The following is a 22,559-nucleotide window of genomic DNA, read 5'->3' on the forward strand; positions in this document are numbered from 1 at the left end:
AAAAAAAAGGCAGGGGTAAGAAGCAAGAAAGAGCAGGGGTTGGAGCACAAGCCAACAGGCATGAACATGGATAGGAAGGGAAAAAAGAAAAGCTGAGAATTGATCGGAGAAGTGGATATTAATGCCATTTGGTTGGGGAGTTCCCAGATAGAATGAGGTGTTCCTCCAATTTGCGGGAGGCCTCAGTATGGCAGTACATGAGACCATGGACAGACATTTTGGGAAAGGAATGGGGCAGGGAACTGAAATGAATTGCCACTGGGAGATCTCTGCTTATTGCAGGGGACAGAGCAAAGGTGGTGAACGAAGTCTTCATGCGGTCTCTTCAATGTGGAGGAGGCCACAATGAGAGCATAAGATGCAGGAGATGACCACAGCAGATCCTCAGGTGAAGTGCTGCTTTACTTGGAAGGACAGTTTGGGGGTGAGAGAAAAGGTGTGGGAGAAAGTGTAGCATTTTCTGTGGTCACAGTGATAGGTACCAAGGAGGAGTCAAGAAAGGAGCAATCCCTGAGGAAGGCAGAGAGGAGAGGAAAGGGGAACATGTGTCTTGTGGTGGGATCACATTGTAGGTGATGGAAATATGAAATATGGAAATATATCCAACAGGATGCGGATGCTGGTGTGGGGTTGATTGAGGACAAGGGGAATTCTGTCCTTGTTGCTTCTGGGGCAGAGGGGGTCAGGGCATTTATGTGGGAAATGGAGGATACATGGCTGAGGGCTAAGCTAATAGTAGTAGAGGGGAAGCCACATTTTTTGAAGAAGGAGGACATCTTGGATGATCGTGCAAAGAAGACCTGGTCCTAGGAATAGATGCAATGGAGGTATTGCGAGAAAGGCATAGAATCCTTACAAAAAATTGAGTGTGAAGAGATGTATTCAAGGTAACTGTGGAAGTTGGTGGATTTGTAGAAAATGTCTGCTGAGTATTTGTCTCCTGATATGGAGATGGAGAGATCGAGAAAGGGGAGATGGACCAAATGAATCTGAGGTCGGAATGGTAGCGAAGTGGATAAAGTTGAAAAGTGCATCATGGATGTTTGAGGCACCACCAATGTAGTCATCAATGAAGCAGAGGAAGAGTTGTGGAGCCTTGCCCGTGTTAGCTTGTACCATGGATTGCTCCACATAGCTAACAAAAAGGCAGGCATAGTTGGGGCTCATGTGGGTACCCATTTGTATTTGTTGCTTCAGGAAAAAAAAGCCCCTCACAATCTTACTAAGTCAACTTTCATCCTCTGTCATTCGAAAGAGGAAAAATCCTAGCTCTGTCAATCTTGCTTCATTAGAAATGTTCTCCAATCCAGGGAATGTCCTGCTAAATTTCCTCTACAGCCCCTCTAAAGCATCTACAGTATATCCTTTCTGTAATGATGCAACCAAAACTGAATGCAACACTCCATCTGTAATCTAACCAGTTTTATAGAGCTGTAACATTAGCTCACAGCTCTTGAACTCAGTCCCCTGACTAATGAAGGTCAACACACCATACACCTTCTTGATCACCCAATCAATACACCGCAACATTGAGCAATCAATGAACCTGGACTCCAAGATATCTCTGTTCTTCCACATTGTTATGAATCCTGGCATTAACCACATACTCCGCCTTCAAGATTGATCTTCTAAAGGGCATAATTTCACACTTACCTGAATTGAACTCCATCTGCTACTTTGCGTTCAGCTCTGCATCCTGTCTACATCCTGTCGTAACCTATCATAACATTCTATGCTATCCATAACACCTCTCTTTGCAAACTGTTGACATACTCTTCCACTTCATTCAAGTCATCAACAAAAATCACACAGAGCAGGGGTTCCAGAACAGATCCCTGTGGAATGCCACTAGTCAATGTCCTCCAGATGGAATATGTTCCAACAATTATTATTGTCTGCTTTCTGTAGGCAAGCCGATTCTCAATCCAAATAACCAGTGTTTCTTGTATTTCATGCATCCTGACTTTCTGAATAAGCTTACCATGGGGTTCTTCTCAAATGCCTTACTAAAATCCATACACAACGTGGAACACAAAAGTCTGCAGATGCTGTGATTGTAGTATAAACACACTGAAATGCTGGAGAAACTCAGTTTTAGCGTCCATAATAGACAAATATATATTGTCAACGTTTCGAGCCTAAGCCCTTCTTCAAGGAATAAGCAGAATAAGCCTAAAGCAGGAAATCTCAGAATTCAGACAATGCTGGTTGGGGAAGGAATCCAGACCAACAAAATGAGTTTAATGGATTTGATAAGGGGAGAGGTGAGAATTTATCATATCTGTAGGAAAGGGAAACAGGAAAGGGAGAAACAGAGCTGGGGGAACATGATGGGGGAAGAAGTGGAGGGGGGTTTAATGAAGTTGATATTAATGCCATCCAGTTGGAGGGGGCCCAGTCGGAAGATGCTCCTCCAATTTGTGAGTGGCCTCAGTCTGGCAGTGCATGAGACCATGGACAGACATGTCAACAAGGGAATGAGATGGGGAATTGAAATGGATGGCCACCGAGAGATGCACGCTATTGTGGTAAACAGAGTTGAAGTGCTCAACAAAGCAATCTCCAAGTCTGTACCCAGTCTCTCCATTGTAAGATCACAATGGGAGCATCTGATGCAGTAGATGACACCTGCAGATTCACAAGTGAAATGTTGCTTCACTTGGAAGGACTGCTTGGGGCTCCAGATGGTGGTGAGGGATGTGTAGGTGGAAGTAGACCATCTCCTGCAGTCGCAGGGGTAGGTACGAAGGGAATGATTGGTGGGAAGGGAGGAGTGGGCAAGGGAATCACAGAGGGAGCAGCCCCTACGGAAGGCATAGAGGGGAGGAAAGGGGAATATGTGTCTAGTCGCGGGATCATGTAGTACGTGGCAAAAATTGAGTGGGAGGATGTGTTGGATGCAGAAGCTGGTGGGGTGGTAGGTGAGGACGAGAGGAATCGTGTCCTTGTTACGCATGGGGGCAGAGGGGGCAAGGGCAGATGTGTGGGTAATGGAGGATATGCAGGTGGCCATTTAGTTGATGGTGGTAGAGGGAAAGCCATGTTGTTTGAAGAAGGAGGGCATCTCTGATGATGGTAGTAGAGGAAAATACACATTGTTTGAAGAAGGAGGACCACACCACACCTATTGCCTTACCTTCATCAATTTCCTTTGTCGCCTCCTCAAAAAACTCAATTATGTTTGTGAGGCAGGACCCACTTCTCAGAAAGCCACACTGACTTAAATGCTCCTCTCCCCTCTTTAATGAGTGAATGATGTATGTTGCATGGAAGCCAAATGAATGGGCACCTTGCCAAACTTTATAACTCTACCACTAATGGTTAAAAACAAAACAAATAGACCAGTATTTTCAGCATTTTGAGAAAGTAGCTGTAAATTTAAAATGGTCACCAGACCAGTGGTCACTCCTGTTACAAAGTGTTCTTAAGGGAAGACCCCAACAGGTGTACTCGTGTCTCACTGTACAACAAGCAGCTGATTATGAATTTGTAAAGCAGGCTATACTTCGATCTTATGAACTAGTCCCAGAGGCTTATAGACAAAAGTCCAGGAATTTAAAAAAAGCACCAACCCAATCTTACCTGGATTTTACTTATAGGAAAGTTGTGTGTTTTGATCGGTGGTGTGCGGCAATGAAAGTAGAAAATAACTTTGATTTATTGAGGGAAATCATTCTGATTGAGGAGATTAAAAATTGTGTTCCTGACGATATTCAAGTGTACTTGGCAGAGAAAAATATAAAAACTTGACAAGAATTGGCTAAATTCACAGAGGAATATGCTTTAACCCACAAGTCTAAGTGGGCACCAGGGAAAACCTTTCAAAGGAATACTGCTGATAATCCAAGTAGTGTAGAAAGAAAATCTAGAAGTGAAGTTGAAGGAAGAGAAGAAGAGAAATGGGTGAAGGAAAAATTTTCGAGTGTTATTTGCCACTATTGTGCGCCTCACAATTCGGCGGGCAGCAACCTCCTTTGAAGAAAACCGCAGAGCCCACCTCACTGACAAAAGACAAAGGAGGAAAAACCCAACACCCAACCTCAACAAACCAATTTTCCCTTGCAACCGCTGCAACCGTGTCTGCCTGTCCCGCATCGGACTTGTCAGCCACAAATGAGCCTGCAGCTGACGTGGACATTACCCCTCCATAAATCTTCGTCCGCGAAGCCAAGCCAAAGAAAGAAAAGAAGAAGAAGAAAGAAGAAGCCAGGGCACATAAGAGCAAATTGTTCTGCACTGAAAAGGAAGAAAGAGAAAGGGGAGAAAGGGCAAAAAGCAGAAGAATTTGCTCATGGAGTTTAAGAAGAAAAATGATTCTGGAAGAGAAATTTTTGAAGATTATATTTTTGTGGACTAGTAAAGATTTTTTTTGAGTTGTCTGATACTTATTAGGTAATGTTAATCATGCTTAATGATACTTTGCAGAGAGCATAGGGAAATGTTGAATAAGGTAATAGCAGTGCATTGTCTAAGGGGGGCATCAGGAGGAAAGTTTGTTTTAAATATGGTGCTTTAGGGTGGAGTTCTTATTCTCCATTACTGGAGGATTCCGTGGGCTTTTTCCAATGGGCTTCTGTGGCTTCTTGTTTGCATCACCATCAGAGCAGGGGCTTTGCACTATTTTTTAAAAGGGAAGAGATCACGAGATTGCTTAATTATTTATTGTGACTGTATTATTGTGTAATATATGTGGATAAATCAATATGAATAAGACATTAAAGTTTATATGTTAATGGTTTAAACGTTAAATCAAGCAGAAGATCTTAGCTCATAAAAAAATTAAAGGCAGATGTGGTCTTTTTCCAAGAAACCATCTTACTAAGGTGGAACATGACAAGTTAAAGGCAGGTTGTCTCTTTGTTGTTTAATTCTAAAGCAAGAGGGGTTGCGATTCTAATAAATAAAAATGTTCCGGTGACTGTAGAGAGTATATCAAAAGATCAAGCAAGGAGATATTTGATGGCAAATTGTAAAATTTATTCGGAATCATGGGCATTTATGAATATTTATGTGCCAAACTGCGATGATAAAGCCTTTAAGAAGGATATATTTTTGAAAGCTGTTGAATGGGGACAAAATATTTTGACACAAGGAGACTTTATGTTTTGATCCAATTTTGGTTAAATCTACAAGAACAGAAATCAGGGCTAGGGGGGCTAAAATGACATTTTCCTAGATGAAGGATTTAAACTTTATTGACATTTGAAGGCAGCTTAATCCAATGGAGAGGACTATTCTTTCTACTCAAGGGAGCTTGATTCACACACAAGAATCAATTTATTTTTTCCGTAGGCCGGATTAAAAGACAGGGTGATTAAATCAGAATATTTATCAAGGTTACTTTCTGACCATTCACCACTTACGTTGACTATTTCAATAGTGGAGAAATAGGAAGGTGTTTATAGATGGCGTCTGAATCCTATAATGTTAAATCGGGAGGATTTTAAACAATTTATATGGCAACAAATAGAAATATTTTGCAAAACAAATTTGGGTTCAATAGATAATAGCTTTTTAATATGGGACACAATAAAGGCTTTACTGAGAGGACAGATTAATTCATTTATGAACAATGTGGAATACAATACAGAATTAAATAATTTGGAAAGAGAGATATTAGAATTAGAAAAAGAATATCAGTGAACAGGATAAAAAGAGGACAATGGAAAAAAAAAGTTATAACACTTTACAAGCATAGAGTGTTGAAAAAAACAATACTTAAGAATAGGCAGAAATATTATGAATTGGGGGAAATGGGCTCATAAGGTTCTTCCATGGCAATTAAAGGCAGAAAAATCAGCAAGGGTGATAAATACAATTCAGAAGGAACCCAGTGTAGTTACACATAATTAGAAAGGAATAAATGATGCCTTTCGACAATACTACACTGAGCTTTATAAATCAGATAAACGAGGGGATGAAAACGAAATATGTGAGTTTTTAGAATGTTTAGAATTATCTAAATTGGATGAAAATGATAGAAATGATCAGGAGAGGATGGGTTTCCACCCTAATTCCATAAAGAATCTAAAGATATGTTAATGCAATTACTTATACCAAGAGGTAGAGACCCTTCCAGAATATACTTCAATGGCAATAATTATGGTATTATAAAAAGAATACAGACCCATTTTAAAAACATCATCATACAAGCCAATTTCTCTTCTCAATGCTGAGTATAAGATTGTAGCAAAGGCACTAGTGAATAGGCTACCAAAATTAATACATCCGGACCAGGTATGATTTGTAAAGGGTAGACATTCAACGAATAATTTAGACAGACTGTTTAATGTATAACATATGGCAAATTCAGAGTATAATCCAAGTATAACAGTTTCTCTGGAGGCAGCAAAGGCAATTCTAATCAGTCCTGCCCTCTGGATACCGCCCACCCCAGCCCCTGTTTGTCAATCTCACCCCTGACTGTAAACCAGTCATTACTAAGAGCAGGTGATAGAGCATTGGGAACAAGGCATTCATTAGGTCAGAGGTGTAACAGCTTCTGGTGAGGGAGTCATTGAACCGAGCACTAGCCCCTAGAGAGCACAGGTCGAGGTGGTCAAAAATGTGAAAAAACTCCGCATAGTGATCAATTACAGCTAAACCATCAACCGTTTCACGCAGCTGGATGCACATCCCCTTCCCCACAATGACAATATGGTGAACCAGATTGGCTAATACTGAGTTTTTTCCACCACTGATTTAAAATCGGCATACTACCAGCTCCCCATCTGCCCAGAGGACCAGCAGCACACCGCGTTCGAGGTGGGTCCCCTTCAGAGTCACCAACTGTGTCTCTGTCTTTCAGAGTGAAATGAACCAGATGATAGACCAGCATGGGCTCACGGACACGTTTCCCTATTTGGACAATGTCACCATCTGCAGCCATGACGTGCAGTTCCACGACGTGAACTTATTAAAAATTCCTCCAAACGGCCAAGGCACTCAACCTCACTTATAATAAAACTAGGTGTGTTCCGTTCACCATGCCTGGCCATCTTCGCTTGCATTGCAGAACATGGCACCATTGGTCTTGACCCCAACTGCATGCGCCTCCTGTTGGAGCTCCCACTCCCTCACAGCCAAAAGGCCTTAAAGAGGTGCTTAGGCTTCTTCTCATACTACGCCCGGTGGGTCACTAATTACACGGACAAGGCCCAGCCTCTGGTAAAGGTCACCTCCTTCCCCCTGTTGGCAGAAGCTCGGGTGGTCTTCACCTGCAACAAAGGAGACTATGCCAAGGCGACGATGCATGCCATAGATGAATCCATCCTGTTCCATGTAGACAGCAATGCCTCCAACTTTGCCCTAGCCACCACCCTTAACCAAGTAGGCAGACCCATGGCATTTTTCTCCCACCCCTTCCATAGCCCTGAAGATCAGTACTCCTCTATCAAGAAGGAGGCCCAGGATATTGTTGAGAGTGCGACACTGGAGGCACTACCTGGCCGGCAAACGATTTACCCTGCTGACTGACCAACGTACAGTTGCTTTTCTGTTTAATAATAAGCAGCGGGGTAAAATCAAAAATGATAAGATTCTGAGGTGGAGAAGAAAACTCTCCACTTATAACTATGACATCTTTCATACTCCCCCAGCCTGGGAAACACAACGAGCCTTCAGATTCTATGTCCCAGGGGATGTGCACCAGTTCACAGCGCAACTGATTCCAAGCACTTCATGACAACCTCTGTCACCCAAAGTCACAGGCTTTTTCATTTCGTCAAAGCCAGAAACCTTCCTTATTCCATCAAAAGTGTCAGGACGCTAACCAGAAACTTCTGGGTCTGTGCTAAGTGAGAGCCATGCTTCTACAAGCCCAACAAGTCACACCTGATCAAGACCACCCATCCCTTTGAATGCCTGAGCATGGGTTTCAAGGGATCCTGCTGTCCTCCAACTGAAACCAGTACTTCCTCAATGGAGTTGATGAGTACTCCCGATTCCCTTTTGCCATCCCCTGCCCAGACATGACCACTACCACAGTCATAAAGGCACTGCACAACATATTCGGGTACCTGAGCTACATCCACAGTCAGTGGGGGTCCTCCTTCATGAGCGACGACTTGTGTCAGTGCCTTTTGGCGTGGGAGATCTCCACCAGTAGAAACACCAGCTATAACGCTCAGAGGAATGGCCAGGTGGAACAGGAGAATGCCATCGTTTGGAAAATGATGGCATTCTCCTAGCCTTGAAATCAAGAAGCCTACCCATCTCCCATTGGCAGGAGGTCCTCCCCGAGACACTTCACATGATTAGATCCCTCTACGAACAGCCACTAAAACCATGCCACATGAATGAATGTTTTCCTTCCCCAGGAAGTTCATGCTACCATCCTGGTTGACGATCCCAGGACCAACTGCTCCAGAGGCATGTGCACGGCTATAAGACTAAGCCACCGGTTGAGAAGGTCTACCTCCTCCATGTCAACCCCCAGTATGCCTATAGTCACTTTCAGATGGCCACAATACCCGACTGTAAAGCCGCATATTATTCTGTGTGGGTGTCAGGTGACCATCTGAAATGGGAGAAGATGGCCAGGAGGGCTACTCACCCTACCCTTCTCCAGTAGGAATATATCCTGCTCGGCATATTCCTCATTGCAGCTGAAAGTAGCTCAGGCAAAGCTGCTAGCAGCTTTCAGGTGCCTAGCAGCAGGCAGGCTGTCTGCCAGCTGGCGATCCGCTGACAGCCACCCTCCCTGCTGATGACAGCTCTCACCCCGCTGCTGACACCTACCCTCCCAGCTGCCTGGCAGTCCCCTGGCATGGGACTATGGGGTTGGGGTGGTTGGCAGGGGACTACGGAGCTTACGCATGCACACAAAATCCTGCTAAGCCGCCCCAGCCCTGGACTCCCCCGCCGGTCGCCCCAGCCCCAAACTCTTCTCCCCGCCCCCCCCCACCGCCGGCCACCTCAGTCTTGTCAGCCACCCCAGCACCATACATCTCCACCGGCTGTCCCAACACTGTACTTCCCCCCATGTCCGCCCCAGCCCCATACATCCCCGCTGGCCGCCCCAACCCTGTACTTCTCCCCCCACCCCCAGCTTCCCCAGACCCATATTCCCCCGCCGGCCGCCCCAGCCCCGTATCCCCCGCCAGCTGCCCCAGCCCTGCACCGGGGGCCTCAGGCAGCGAGGAGGGGGCTGTCAAGCAGCGGGGAGGGGACTGTCAGGTAGCGGGGAGGCGAGCTGTCAGACTGCTGTCCCGAGTAGCCAGCTTTCGCTGCTAGATGGCATGTTTAGGTGCCAGAAAGCCATCCATTCGGTGGCCAGCTGAACTCTGCTAGCCACGCCTGAAGGCAGGTAATCTTCATCCCTCCCTCAGTACGAGTCCTGGAATCGGGCCAGCAATAGGAGCATGTGTCCAGTCTTATGGTAATAAAGGCCTGTCGTCTAGTAAGTCCACTCTTTTGGAGTTATTGATAGCATATCAAATTTTGTCTTATTATTTTGCACAATTTTAAATGTTCTCCTACCTACTTAACTTTACCAATATCAATCTGTAGCTAATAAGTGATCATCAAAGGTTCTCACCTTCCAACACAAGCTACCTCACACTGTTAATCTTCCTTGTACATCTGGATTACCAATGGCCTAATTTGTTAACAGTTCCAGAACAAGCACAATTGTGACAACAGAATGGAAGTTACCAATGGTTACTGTTTGTTAAAGATTTTTTAGTAAAGCAACATATTCTGAGAGAGAATAATACTTATAGAGGGAATGTACATTTTCAATTTTTTGGGGATGCACAAATGTGCCGGAGAAACTCAGCAGGCCAAGCAGCATCTATTGGAAGTAAAGAGTAACCAACACTTTGGGCCTGAGTCCTTTGTCAAATTATGAGTAAAAAGCAGACAGGCTCCTGAATAAAAAGGGGAGGAGAGGAGAAGATGGTGGAAGGGGTTTAAGGAGGAGAATAGGTAAAGTAAGGGGCATAGATAAGAAGTTATAGATGGATGTAGGTGAAAGGGTAGAATAAAATATTAACTGAGAAGTGAAAAGGGGAGGGGCTAGTTCTCTGGATAGAGAGGGAAGGGAAGTGGGTGACAGGGGTGGGGAAGAGGGTGATGTGTTTTCCTGGAAGCTGGAGAGGCCAATGTTAATGCAATATATTAGGTGGTGTTCCTCTAATTTGCAGATAGCCTCAGTTTGGCAGTACATGAGACCATGGATAGACATGTCAGTGTGTGAATGATGTGTGGAATTAAAATAGTTGGTTACTGGGAGGTCCCAATTATTGCAGCAGGTAGAACACAGTCTGCTTTCACTCCCTCTAATGTAGAGGCTGCAGCATCAAATGCAGTAGATGACTCTTGCATATTCATGGGTGAAATGTTGCTTCAATTGGAAGGACTGTTTGGGCCCGAATGGTGGTGAGGAAGGAGATGTGGGTGCAAATGTGACAGTTCCTGTGGCCTGAGGTGTAGGTATTGAAGGGGTGATTAGTGGGAAGGGATGAGTGAACAAGGGAGTCCTGAAGGGAGTGATCCCTGCAGAAAGTGGAGAAGGGAGGGGAGGGACAGTATGTCTGGTGGTGGGATCATGATGTTGGCGGCAGAAATTGTGGAGGATGATATGGGGAGCAAGAGTGGGGGAGGGAGGAAAGACAAAGAGATAGAGTGAGGCCAGGGTTGCTTAAGAAGTCAACTGATTGATCGATTAATAAGAGAAATAAGAAATAGAAAATAAACAAAGGGAGATTAAAACACTCTGAAATGCAGGTTAAAGCTTTTTCAAATGTCCAAAAATACGAGTGCGTCAGAGATGGGACATGAAATTGAAATAACATTATGGACAGAAACTAATAGCAGAAGAGTCCAGTTCTGATACCAAGAGATAAAGTGTGGTGTGTGAAATTGTACTTGGAATAATGGATGTGTTGTGTTGAATGCTGATGCACAGCAAAGTGGTCAGATCATCCATCTATGGATTCTTTAATGTGAAGGAGATAACATAGTACACTAGATTTTAAAAAGTGAAAGTAAATCACTGTTTCACCTGTAAGGGATAAAATATCTGCAGGGTCGGCCCATCATCTTTGAACATTTTAGCCTTCAATAACAAATTCAACAATTTCATGTAACTAGTTTTCTCTGTATGTAACAGAATTGATTAGTTCTACTAGGGTGGCACAATTAGCATAGCAATTAGCACAATGCTATAACAGTGCCAGCGACCTGGATTCGAATCTGGTGCTGTCTGTAAAGAGTTTGTACATTTTCCCCATGTCTGTGTGGGTTTCCTCTGGATGCTCCAGTCTCCTTCCACTCTTCAAAACGTACGGGATTGTAGTGTAATTGGGGTACTTGGGTGGCATGGACATTTGGCCAGAAGGGCCTGTTACCATGTTGTATCTCTAAAATTAAAAAAAAATACTGCAGGCATCCATCAGTTAGTTTAGTCATTATTTTTCTATTTTCAACGACTTACTGTACAATTTCTCTAGCTCTGACCTCCATTTCACAGCTTCAACATTTCCTTTTGTTTTTTGTTCTCTCCCTCCACTGCCTTTATTAATTTAGCAACAGCATGGCATTATGAATAGTTTGTCTCTACAACAACCCTGGTCTCAACAATTAAGTTTGTCATCTTTGCCCAATCCTTTTCTCCCATACCATCTCTGCAAATCAAAACTCAGCTCTTTTCCTTTTCTTTCCAGTTCTGCTGTAGGGTCTTCAACCTGAAACATTAACTCCATTTCACTTTCCACATTTGTGAGCTGGCCTGTTGAGTACTTCCAGCATTTTCTGTTTTTATTTCGGACTTCCAGCAACTGGATTTATTTTATTTTCACTCGCACTCTTCTCATGAATGGATTTAAATGTTAGTGAGGAGGTAAGGAAAGAATAAATTAAAACATGGAGAGCTAGAAAACTGACGATCAGCCTTAAAGAATAACAATCTGAATCAAGCATTCAGGAAAAATTGAGAGCAGCCATGAATAAAAGAGAACATCATAGAATCAACCACTGCAAACATTTACTTCGTTGTTGCTATTTCCAGGAATTTGAAGCTTTCAATGCCCAAATATGATTTTAAGAAAGCCAAACCACCTGGAATTATAAAATATTTAAATATATCTAGATCTGAGATAAGCACAAAAATGTCATTTCTTGTAAATCATTTTTTCTTTCCTGATCGCACTCTGATTCCAAGATCTAAGGCCGTGTTAGCTTTCCTTTCGTGCAAGTATCCATCCATCCCACATCATGGCATAGGGGTGGTACTCAAAGAATGATAGGAGTTTCAGTTCATCAAATTGCAATTTAATTAGTCCCACTCTCTCTCTCCAGTGACTTGTGATTAGGTGCTCTGTGATTAGTAAGGCATTACTAAAGGTTGATTTCCTTTGGAGTTATGAAACCATGCACATAACAAGTCAATTAGGCACGATTAAAACAGTGGTTTCTTTTCATACATCAATGCGTCATTCACTTTAGAAATCTACTATTCCTTCCAGCATGCTATGAGGCAAATACATTATAACTTGTTTCCTCTCTCGTTAGTTCTTTTCCAGCTTGATATGGAACATTTCATATTGCCTTAAGGCAGAGGTTTTCAAACTTTTACTTTCCTCTTACATACCACCTTAAGTAATCCCTATGGTATCTAAGTGGAAAGAAAATGTTTGAAAACCACTGTTTTAATCATGCCTAATTGACTTGTTATGCCCACAGTTTCATAACTCCAAAGGAAATGGGCCAATAATAATTTTTCTCAAGCAAAATATTTCAATAACAATTGAGTCTAGAACAGAGGTTATCAGTCTATTTTCCCCACTCACATATCACTTTAAGTAATCTCTTACTAACCACAGAGCACCTATGGCATAGGGATTTCTTAAAGTGGTATGTGAGTGGAAAGAAAAAGGTTGAAAACCACTGCCTTAAGGTAATTTCAAGTTGCTTTACAGTCATTACATATTTGGGAAATTTTAACATTCAATTTGTGAATGGAAGCAATAACCAGAAAGTCTGTGTGAGTGGTTTAGTGGTAAAGGGAATGTATCTGTTCTTGTTGAAAGAGTGCCATGGAATTATATGTGGCCACCCAATAAACCAACAATCTCTTGTCTGCAGCTTTAATTCACAACCTTCAATAGCAGATATTCAAAGTTCAGATTTATTGTCAGAGTACATACATGACATCACATACAATCCTGAGATCCTTTTTCCAGACAGGCAGGATTGTTACTTATCAGTAGTGCAAAAAACTATACTCAAAGAAGATACGTATACAAAGGAGAGAAATGTAAACAAAGAAAGAAATGTAAACAAAATGACTTCAATGTAGAAAATCAATAATCAATAATAAATAACATGCAAAGTAAGAGTTCTTAAATGAGTCTCTGACTGAGTTTTTGTTTGGGAGTCTGATGGTGAAGGGGTAGCAACTGTTCCTGAACCTGGTGGAACGAGTCTTGCGGCACCTATACCCATTTTCTGATGGCGGCAGTGAGAACAGAACATGTCCTGGGAGGTCTGGATTCTTGATTATTGCTGCTGCTGTCTGATTGACTCAAAACAGACCAGATTTAAACAAACTAATGCAAAGAAAGAATCATAAAAGATAAAGACTAGGTCAATGTAACATTGGAACCAGAAGAATGAGGGAGAATTGGAATTGTACTGTGAAGGAAAGGGAAATCAAGGAGGGCATTTAAGAAAACAAGAAAACACTACACATCTCATGCAAGGATGTTACAACAGCAACCTTACATTCAATGTCACCAAAACTAAGGAGTTGATTGTGGACTTCAGGAAGGGAAAATCAGAGGTGTATGATCCAGTGATCATTAAGGATAAGCAAATTTCAATTCCCAGGAGTTACTATCTCAGAGGACCTTACTTGGACCAACACACCAATGTCACTATGAAGAAAACACGTCAACACCTCTACTTCTTCATGAATTTGCAGAGGTTTGGTATGACATTGGAATCTTTGGAAAACTTCTTCAGATGAGTAGCGGAAAGTGTGCTGACTGGTTGGGCTGCTTCACGGCCTGGTGTGGGACACCAATACCTCTGAGAGGAAAGCCCTGCAAAGGTAGTGGACTTAGCCTAGTATATCACAGGCAAAACTCTCCCCACTATCATGAATATTAATATGGAATGCTCCTGCCAGAGAACAGCAGCAATCACCAAGGATCCACAGCACCTAAGACATACTCTGTTCTCACATTTGCCATCAGGAAAGAGATATAGGTGCCACAGGACTTGAACCATTTGATTCAGCACAATAGCTGCCCCTCCACCATCAGACTCCTAAACAACAAACTCAATCAGAGATTCACTTAAGGACTCTTTCTTTGCACATTATTTGTTACTGAATATTTTTTTCATTATTGCACAGTCAGTTTGTTTACATTCCTTTCTTTTGTATATGTACCTTTTCTTGAGTAGGCTTTTTTGCACTACCAATAAATAGAAATTCTGCCTGGTGCACACGAAAAAGGAATCTCAGGGTTATATATGCTGTCATGTATGTACTCTGACAATAAACTGAACTTTTAACTTCACTTTACCTGTTCCATCTGGTCTGAGTCCTCCTCTCATCACCAACCCCACCCCCCCCCCCCCACCCACTCACAAACACACATTTATTCTGGCTTCTGTGTCTTTCTCGCCAGTCCTGATTAATGTTGTGGCAAGAAAAGTTAACAGTCTATTGCCAACAGTTTTCAAATATGGGGGCCATCACTGCATTCAGAGTAGCATGCAACATTAACTTCTGAAATTTAAGCAGGTAAGTCAATATTCTTTTCTACCCAATAAAGACAAACTGAAATTAACCTTTCTAACTACAATCTACACATGCATTCCTTTAATCCTGATTGCTATTCCAGGTAAACTATATTTGTTTAGAGCTTCAATGCATTGTTTGAACTGGACAATTTCCATCCTAGCATCTCAAGTCCACTTCTTTCATATTGCAAATATACTACATTTCTCTACCTCTCCCTTATTATTATAAACATTCCAGTCTATTGTTTTATCCTTTTCAAATATTGCCTTTTCTAATATTTGTCTTATTGCTTTCACTAGCCACAAATCACAACTCATTCATCATCTTTGAATTTTCTAGGCTCCATGAGTGCCTTTGCTACTCAAATCCCTCTCAAAATCTTTGTTTTTTCACTTAGGTGTTCTATAATCATCAACTTTCAGTGACTTCCTCCAGTATTATATATTCACTCCACTAACATGTTTCATGGTGCCATGCCTCTAATCCCTGGACTGGCTTCCCCAAATATCTATGCTTGGCCTTTTTCCTTTGATTTTAAATGTCTTACAATGTTTCTCCTCTGGCTTTTTAGTCCAACCATCGACTCTACAAATCCTATCTTTATAATACTTTCTCACATTGACATTGCAAAATCTGAAACTTCTGTGTTCAAAATAAAAAAGCAGTATTTTTTTAAATCTAAAAAGCAGTACTTTTTGAATATAAATTATGTCTTCATGAGAATGAAAAATTACAGATATTTCCTACTTAAAACATAGGAAGTGAACTTCAGATAGTAAAGCTGAAATGTTGCAGTACTAAGCAGATCAGGTAGCATCAGTGGAGACTTACTATCACCTTTCATTAGATGTGAAAATATTTGTTAATCACTAACTTTGCTTAATCCTTATTGAAGGTTAGTTCTTTATTTCTCCACTGATTCTGCTTGACCAGCTGAATATTTCCATTATTTTCTGTTTTTTTATTTTCTTCAAACTTATAACATCCTTTGAATTTTCCAGAAACAAATTTCAGAAATTAGATGGAATATATTATCCACATTTACATAGCACTGCTGTCAAAACATAGATTTCTTGGCTCCATCCTGCCATATTCCAAGACACTCGTCATCTAGAAATCCACCTTTAATATCCAAACACACCATTCTCCCTTGATCCCCTTTCTTCTCCCCACTCCAATGAAATGCTGGGAACTTGCCTCCATTTGGCCACATGTTATATGCAGTTATCCTGCGTACCAAAGCTGCAGAGAAAACAATATCTAAATTTGTTTTCATGCTAATGAAACACATGAAGCCAATGCCTGTTTTTAAACTAAATAAAAATCGGAAAGTTAAATTCAGAAAATAACAGAATATTTCTATTTTGGTCTCTCGGAGACATGGATCTGTGATTGAAATTGTGTTTTCAAAAATTGTCCTTATTTATTCAGTGACCAATTAGGTAATGGCTTTCTATTTTTAGGTTGCTTTATATAGTGCCTTCCATAATATTTGGGACAAAGACACTTTTTTCCTTTACTTGCCCCTGTGCTCCACAATTTTAAATTTGTAATCAACAATTCACATGTGATTCACATGTGATTAAGATGTACATTCCAGATTTTATTCAAGATTATTTTCATACATTTTGCTATGAGCTTGTAGAGATTATAGCACTTTTTTTATACATAGTCAACTCATTTCAGGGAACTATAATATTAGGGACAAAGCAATGGTATGTATATTGAAGTAGTCATGTGTTGTACTTTGTCACATATCCCTGGCATGCAATCACTGCTTGAAGTCTGTGATCCATAGACATCACCAAGTGCTGAGTATCTTCTCTGGTGATGGGCTGTCAGGCCTCTACTGCAGCCATCTTCAGCTCTTGCTTATTTCGGGGGCTTGATCCTTAAGTTTTCTCTTTGGAATATGGAAGGCATGCTTAATTGAATTTAAATCGGATGACTGATGGCCATTCAAGAATTTTCCATTTTTAGCTTTGAAAAAATCCTTTGTTGCTTTAGCAATATGTTTGGGATCACTGTCTTGCAGTAGGATGAAGTGCCATCCAAAGAGTTTGGAGGCATTTGCTAAAACTTGAGCAGATAAGATGTTTCTGTACACCTCAGAATTCATTTTGCTACTCCCATCAGTAGTGACATCACCAATGATAATAAGTGCACCAGTACCTGTGGCAGCCATACATGCTGCAATATTTCACCGATAAGGTTGTATGCTTTGGTTCTTGGGCAGTTCCTTTACGTCTTCACACTTTGCTCTTGCCACCACTCTGATAAAGATTAATCTGCACCTCATCTATCCACGTCCCTTTTCCAGAATTTTACTGGCTCTTTTAAATACTTCCTGGCAAACTGTAATCTGGCCATCCTGTTTCTGTGGCTAACTAGTGGCTTGCATCTTGCAGTGTAGCCTCTGTATTTCTGTTTACGAAGTCTTCTGTGGATAGTAGACAGAGACACATTCACTGCTTCCTAAAGAATGTTTCTGATCTGTTGGACAAGTGTTTGGGGATTTTTCTTCCTTATGATGAGAATTATTCTTTAATCAATAGTACAAGTCTTCCTTGGCCTGCCAGTCCCTTTGTGATTAGTGAACTCACCAGTACGCTCCTTCTTTTTAATGATGTTCCAAACAGTTAATTCTGGTAATCTTAAGGTTTGGGCGATGTCTCTTAATGTTTTATTCTTTTTTTACAGCCGCATAATGGCTTCTTTTACTTTCATTGGCACAACTCTGGTCCTCAGGTGTGCTCAGCCTGCTCCTGTTCATGCTTCTGGCCTACAATCGAATCGAAAGATCCAGTTCCAACAGCATCATCAAGTTTGCAGATGACACAACAGTCGTTGGTCTCATCAGGATAACAGTGAGTTGCACTATAGAGAAGAGGTGGAAAATCTCATGAAACGGTGCGAGAGTACAACCTGAGTCTCAATGTGGACAAGACGGAGGAGATGATCATGGACTTTAGGAGGACCAGGAACAACCACCTTCACTACGCATCAACAGAGAATGGAGCGCACCAAGTTCATTGGATTTTATTTAACTAGTGACCTATTGTGGACACTCAACATTGACTCAATTGTCAGAAAGACACAACAATAACTGCACTTCCTGAGAAGACTGAAGCAGACATGACGGCCGGTGAATATTATGTCCACCTTCTAAAGGAATTCTATCGAGAGCGCCTAGGTCAACTTCATGACAGTGCGATAAGGTTGTTGGAGAGAAATGGATAGAAGGTCGATCCACACGACCATAAGTGTGGCAGAGAAGATTGCTGGTGTCTCCCTCCCACCCCCCCCCCAACCCCCATCATCGTGATCTACCGGGATCGTTGTCTGAGAGTCTCATTTGCACAAAACAATATTTATTTATTTATATAGATAAAATACTTATTTGTCTGTATGTGTGTTATGTCTGGTTGTGTGTCTGCATGTTTTACTCCGAGGACCATAGAATGCTACTTTGTCAGGTTGTAATTGTATAATCAGATGACAATAAACTTGACATGACTCATGCAGAAAAATGGTAACTAGAGACACTAAAGGTAATCAAAAGCTTACATCTCTTTTACATCTGCACCAGTGAAGCAATTAAATATACCTGAGAATTCACAAACACCTGTGAAGCCAAATGTCCGACATATTATAGTGCCTGGAAATGGAGGAACTACATATAAAAAGTTGTGTAATGATCTCCAGAATGGAGGACCATTGCCTTCCCAAGATCGTGTTATATGGCGAGCTCTCCACTGGCCACCATGACAGAGGTGCACCAAAGAAAAGGTACAAGGACTGCCTAAAGAAATCTCTTGGTGCCTGCCACATTGACCACCGCCAGTGGGCTGATATCGCCTCAAACCGTGCATCTTGGCGCCTCACAGTTTGGCGGGCAGCAACCTCCTTTGAAGAAGACCGCAGAGCCCACCTCACTGACAAAAGGCAAAGGAGGAAAAACCCAACACCCAACCCCAACCAACCAATTTTCCCCTGCAGCCGCTGCAACCGTGTCTGCCTGTCCCGCATCGGACTTGTCAGCCACAAACGAGCCTGCAGCAGACGTGGACTTTTACCCCCTCCATAAATCTTCATCCGCGAAGCCAAGCCAAAGAAAAAAGAAACAAAAATGTATACAAATATTCTTGAATAAAATCTGGAATGTGTACTTTAATCACAGGTCAATTGTCTGATAACAGGAAAAAAGTGTCTTTGTTCCAAACATTATGGACAGCACTGTAAATTGTCTATTCTATTAGAATTTCAACGAACATTGAATTATTTTCCAAGAACTTAGACAGAATAATACCAGAAAAACACTAATCACGAATGGTATGGATAAATAAGCTTGGGATAACACTGGCAATAACAAAAAAGAACAATGTTTGTCATAAGTTTACAAAAGTAGAGCATGTATTTAAGGATCCTCTCCTTTCTGCACTTTTGGGATTTCAAGCAAGATTTATGACTTCAATAAGCAACAAAATTGAATTCAGCATCAAAATTCACTAACCTCCTCCTAGACTAGAAGAAGTGTGGAAAAGAAGAAGAGGGATTGGACTGTCTGTACTTTCCTGGACAGAAACATTTCTTATAACAAAAGGGTAGAACTTACATTTACGTAGTGCCTTTTTGATATCTGAGTACATCAACGCTTTTCATGATGGTCAATCATATGATCCTCACTTGTCAGAAAGGCACAACAGCAACTGCATTTCCTGAGAAGACTGAAGTGGGCAAGTCCACTGGCCACCATCCTGTCATCTTTCTACAGGAGCTCTATGGAGACATCCTGGTCAATTGCATCACATTGAGGTATGACTGCTGTAGAGCCATGGATCGGAAGTTAATCCACAGGACCAGAAGAGTGGCAGGGAGGATCACTGGGTTCTCCCTCCCCATTGACGTGATCTACTGGGATCAATGTCCGAAGAGGGCTCACAAAATCATTAAGGACCACTACCACCCTGCACACAGCATCTTTCAGCTACTTTCATTGAAAAGAGATACAGGAGTATCAGAGCTAGAATCACCAGGCTGAGAAACACGGGCAATGAGTCTGCTGAATGACTGATACTTCTGAGAAACTATTATTTATTTAACAATATTTATTTTTATATTTATATATTTGTACTGCATATGAATGGTTTGTCTGTATGTGTGCTATGTCTGTATATGTAGTTGCATGTTTTTCAATGAGGAATGAAGAATGCTGTTTTGACCAGTTGTACTGGCCTGTCAATGTCCACCAAAACTGTGTCGTGTGTCCATTCTAAAACTCATCCCTGGTCATTGGCATCCAAAGTCATGCCTGTAGGTGCACCTGAACTTGTGCCAATGTGTTTCTGAATTTGTACCTGTATATGCACCAGAATTTGTGCTTCTGTGTCTGAATTTATATGTGCATGTGAACATGAACTTGTCCTAGTATATGTACCTGATCTTGTGTCCATGTGTTTCTGAATTTGTGCATGGATAATTATATAAAAAAAGTTTATAAATTTGAACCACTTGTGCTCTTCCTAATGACAAGGAAATGCCTTTTTAGCAGAAAACATAGAACGAGATTATATTTTATTGCAGACCAATAAATACATTTACCTTCCATGTTTGTTCTGAAGCAGAACAGTATAGCACCATAATAAATATTTTACTCTGAGATGTGTCACAGGATGACTTTAGGGTTGATGCTGCTGTCGAAAATATCTTAATTACCGACATTGACTTGTGCACAGGAGTTCTAAAATTTCTTCTCATTATCTAACAGATGAAGTGCGCAAAGGATTTTAGTTTCTGCAGGAAGTATCAACAGGACTAAAATCTGCTTTAATAATACCGAACTGAAAATAATAACAAACTGAAAGAGAAAACACAGAAAACAAAAGGTTTATTTCCGGACAAGTAATGTCTGGCCTGTCGCATCAATCAAGGAAGGATGTTAAAGAAAAGAATATAAATGGGTCAAGTTAAAACTTATCTTGCGGATATTTTGAGGCCTGAGACCTTTGCCTTTCTCCCAACAATATAAGTGAGGATACTTTGCACTTTCACTGATTTCAGAAACTAAATTTACATGACTCCTGCACACTGGCATTAAAGATTGTGCAAAACCCTTCAGCTCATTCGTCAGAGAAAGGGGAAAATGTGGGGTGACGAAGTCTTCAATTGTTAGTTCAATGCTGTTGTTATCCAAGGGCTGAGCATCAAGAAATCATAAGATAGACTTTTGTTAAGAAAAAAGATGGCAGAATTTATTGAAAAAGTGAGCATGTAAAAGCACTTGTTTGTTGAGTGACTGATTTTAGTAATTACTATGTTCAAGTTCAAATTTAGTTGTCATCCAATTATACATAGTACAACCTGATGAAACAGCATTCTCCAGTCCATGGTGCAGAACAGTGAAAAACATGCATACAAACAAAGCACACATACAGGCAAACGATACATATACAAGACACATATGTACAAATATTAAAATATTCTTAATACATTGGAGATTCATGGAAAAGATTTTTTATTAGTCATTCAGCAGTCTCACTGCCCACAGGAAGAAGCTGCTTTTCATCCTAGTGGTTCTGGCTCAGATAGCCCTGTATCTTTTCTCGACGGGTCTAGCTGGAAGATGGTGCATTTGGGGTGGTAGGATCCACCCTAATTTTACCTGGAAAATCTGATCAATGAGGGGATGATCCTCTCTGCCACTTATATGGTCCTGTGGATTCATTTGTGATCTGATGCTCTACAGCACCTGTATCCATTGTGATGCAGCTGGCCAGGACTCTCCCAATAGACCTCCTGTAGAATGCTGACAGAATGATAGCCAGTAATCTTGCCCGCCTCAGGCTTTTAAGGAAATGCAGTCGCTATTGTGCTTTCCTGATGTGAGGAGATGCTATATGTCTAGGAAAGGTCACTTCTTAAGTGGACAGAGAAACTTGGTGTTCTCCACTACCAAGCTATTAATGTGTAGTGGAGGGTGGTCATCCCTGGTCCTTTTGAAGTCCACAATCATCTCCCTTGTCTTGTCCACATCGAGACTCAAGTTGTTATTATTGCACCACTTCACAAAATTTTTCCCCTTCTCTGTATTTCAACTCCTCGTTGTTGATGATAAGGCCAACTATTGTCAGGTCATCTGCAAACTTGATGATTCTGTTGGAACTGGATCTGGCATTGCAGTCATGGGTTTGTAGAGTGAACAGGAGAGGACTGAGCACATAGCCCTGAGTTGTGCCAGTGCCCAGCATAATGGTGCTCGACATTCTGCTGCCAGGCTGCGGTCTTTCCATTAAGAAGTCCAGAATCCAGTTACAGAGAGGGGTGCTGAGTCCCAGCAAGGGCAGCTTGTCCTTCAGACCCTGGGGTATGAATGTATTTAACGCCGAGTTGAAGTCAATGAACAGCAGCCTGACATATGAGGCATTGTTCTCCAGGTGGATCAGGACAAGGCTATAGCCATAACTGCTGGCATCCTGAGGGCACAAGTTGGAAAATGTGGGGAATCAGCAGAATTAAATCTAAAATATTTTTTATGTCATTTTATTGTAGTAATAGAGAACTAACGGTGTAATTTTAGGAAGTGTTATGGCCTAGACTTCACATTTACTCCAGCATTCACTGCAGAATTCACTAAAAGCTGCCAACAAAGACCTGGTGATCTTGGCTAGGATTTCTTTTTTGACAGTACAAAGTGCAGCTGGTGTTTGACATGCTATAATATCATCAACTAGACTGAGACCTTGTTCATAATGAAGACTTTTTATTAACAGCAAACCAGAGAGTATAAATCTCAAATTGTTACCTAAAT

At 41.5% G+C, this 22,559-nt stretch overlaps 1 protein-coding gene and 1 long non-coding RNA gene across 12 annotated transcripts in view; one reads left to right on the forward strand and one right to left on the reverse strand.

The window, feature by feature from the left end:
- The window catches only part of LOC138755508 (putative Polycomb group protein ASXL3), a 360,016-nt gene that overhangs the window by 98,943 nt on the left and 238,514 nt on the right, over window positions 1–22,559 (reverse strand). For 3 of the 11 annotated variants that reach the window (XM_069921617.1, XM_069921622.1, XM_069921618.1), the window contains exon 1: window positions 9,539–9,576. The exons of 7 other annotated variants lie outside the window; for them this stretch is intronic. The gene's annotated coding sequence lies outside the window, so the exon portion shown is untranslated. Of the gene's footprint in view, window positions 1–9,538; window positions 9,578–22,559 lie in introns of those variants that run through there. One more of the 11 variants, XM_069921621.1, reaches the window with a different exon arrangement.
- On the forward strand, window positions 2,650–20,728 carry LOC138755512 (uncharacterized). The gene is made up of 2 exons (XR_011352350.1): window positions 2,650–2,737; window positions 20,520–20,728. It is a non-coding gene; the product is annotated as an uncharacterized lncRNA (long non-coding RNA).

This window comes from Narcine bancroftii, chromosome 2 (assembly GCF_036971445.1).
Source record: "Narcine bancroftii isolate sNarBan1 chromosome 2, sNarBan1.hap1, whole genome shotgun sequence".
NCBI lineage: Eukaryota > Metazoa > Chordata > Chondrichthyes > Torpediniformes > Narcinidae > Narcine > Narcine bancroftii.